A 2,500-nucleotide genomic window follows, 5' to 3' on the forward strand; every position below is an offset into this window, starting at 1 on the left:
CCAAGCAGTCAGAGGAAAGCAGAGCCATAACTTGACTCAGGAGTGAATGTAGTTTCAGTCATGATGTGTGTGTTTAGCTCACGGACAGTGAGGAATTCTCTGACTGTAGGAGGAAAGGTCTAGATGAACACATGGGCAGCAGGGTGGCGTTGCTGCTGCAGCTGCTGTGAGCTGTGGAGTTTTCTGTTGCTACTTTGACCTGTGGTCGTGATTGCTACTGCTCTGACCCAAACATTTGTTTCTTCTTGCAGTTTAAAAACATCTAAGGTATTTATGTTTTCTTCTCATCAGCCTGGGCCTGTTTAGACAAGTCTCATGATGTGAGCCAAATGTGGTGAAGATCGGATAAAAATTTGGAGGAGGAGCCGCAAAAACGGCAGCTGGATGGAAGAATTTTCAGCATGTTGTTGTTACTTTTGACCAGTAGGTGGCGCTGTCACAAAATTGTGAGGCATAGCCTCAGGCCATGGTCCTGAAGATTCTTACCAAGATTTGTATCAGTCTAAAAGGTCATTGCTGAGATACAGCCTCACTTCCTGTTTGGCAGCTTCGCCATCAGATTTTTTGGCACATTACAGACAAACAAATGGAACATCAGCATTCTTCTGCTTTCTTCTCCTTTCGTCCAGGTCAGTCTGCGTATGATGCATACCAAATTTGGCGTTGATTGGGCATAATTTGTACGAGGAGTAGCGCAAAAAATCCAAGATGGTCAACAGGAAGTACACTTGAATTTCAGATGTTGGTTTGTGTTCACTTCAGCATACTCCAGGGAATTACAGGAAAAAAGAACTGAATTTATCACAAACCCTTCAAATAATATAAGGGGAAAAAATAAAAATTGTTACAGTTCTTGGCCACAAGGCGGCGCAGTCGCAAAACTTCTTGGGTACATTCAGGGCCTGGTCCTGTAGATACTGATCAAGATTCGTGATGATATGTAGATGCATTGCTGAGATACACCCTCACATCCTGTTTTTTTTTGCATTTGCCAGTGCGTTACAGGAGAACGGGTTTGAACATCAAAATTCCTTCGAAAGCTTTTGTTCAGACAGATCTCAAGATGATGTGAGCCAAATGTGGTGAAGATTGGACAAAATTTGGAGGACAAGCAGCAAAAATGGCAGTTAGATGTAAGCATTTTTGGCATGTTATTGTAGCTTTTGACCAGTAGTGCAGTTTTGTGTCAGAGCACAAAGTCGTTGCTGAGATAAAGCCTCACTTCCTGTTTAGAGGCTTCACCATCAGATTCGTTGGCCCATTACAGGCAAACTGTTTGGACTATTCAAAATTCTTTTGATAATTTTTGTGACACTTACTCTGATGATGATGTGAGCCAAATCTGGTGATGATTGGACAACATTTGTAGGAGGAGTACCGAAAAAACTGTTTTTGAAAAAATCCAAGATGGCAGAAAATCTGATTAGGCAGAAATTGACGTCATGGGGTGCAATCAACTCGACTCGACCCAGGAGATCCAGTAAAGCCTGGCTTTTAAATTTTGGACACACAGTTCAAAAGTAATGACCATAAATGTTCTTCCAAACTAGTCCCAAAGTTGGTCAGAATGTTGCTGAGACCCTCCTCAATCAGTGTGACACATTATTACCAGGCGGTTCTGTGGCTGCTATAGACACCCGAGCCAGAGGAAGGAGAAAAGGTAGAGTAACAGTAGGGAGTTTACTCACCTAGTTAGGCATTAGTAATTCCACACTGCGCCACTAGGCGGTGCTTTAGGGTCAGCTGTAGATTTATGTATTTTTACTTTTATTTTCTTTCTTCATTGTTCTGCGATAACCTACAGCAAGGTTTAACCTACAGCATGTGTCTTCTTTACGTTCAAATACTATGCCTTAATATGTAAATATCCTTTCGTTAGAATAAAATAGTTAAAAGAGAAAACCAAACACTCGGCAAGGTTGAGCCGTGCGATCTGCGCATGCGCAGAAGCTCTCCGCTGAACCCGGAAGTGAAGTGTGTTGTGTTGTGTGTTGCGGAGGGAGTTTTGAAAAACGGTTTTAATTTTGTTTACAGCAGACTTCATCTGTAATAACCTGCAAACTGCGTTTTATACCACAGTAGCTGTTTATTCACTCTGTAGTGAAGGAAAAGAGAAGAAGGTAAGTTAAAGTTAATAACATTAAATGGTTCTAAAGCTGAACTACAGAACAACAAACGTGTTTAATGAAAGTGTTTACTGCTTCATTATCCTAAAGCCTGCAGCTTATTTATGGATTTAATCACAGACAGGAGAAGATGCTTATTCAGTTTTTGTGTTACTGTGCTGGGAACCGAGTCATTTTAAACGATTCTTTCATGTGTACTGACTGTAGATCTAAAAGATTCGGTTCCGATAGATTCAGTTTATCAGCATTAAGCTCCTGCAGAAACCCCGCTATTCTTACACACTTCCTTTATTATAACACTTACACTGCATTCAGCTTCTTTAAAGAGAAACAGTGAGACACAACAGAGCTGCAGGAAGGAAAGAGCTGTAAAT

At 41.2% G+C, this 2,500-nt stretch overlaps 1 protein-coding gene across 1 annotated transcript in view; it reads left to right on the top strand.

The window, feature by feature from the left end:
- The first annotated feature begins 1,016 nt into the window (after positions 1-1,016).
- Positions 1,017-2,500, top strand: part of ppp1r35 (protein phosphatase 1, regulatory subunit 35) — a 4,241-nt gene continuing 2,757 nt past the window's right edge. Inside the window, exon 1 of the mRNA XM_026912169.3 lies at positions 1,017-2,120. The gene's annotated coding sequence lies outside the window, so the exon portion shown is untranslated. The remainder of the gene's footprint in view (positions 2,121-2,500) is intronic.

The sequence above is a fragment of the Pangasianodon hypophthalmus genome, chromosome 16 (assembly GCF_027358585.1).
Source record: "Pangasianodon hypophthalmus isolate fPanHyp1 chromosome 16, fPanHyp1.pri, whole genome shotgun sequence".
NCBI lineage: Eukaryota > Metazoa > Chordata > Actinopteri > Siluriformes > Pangasiidae > Pangasianodon > Pangasianodon hypophthalmus.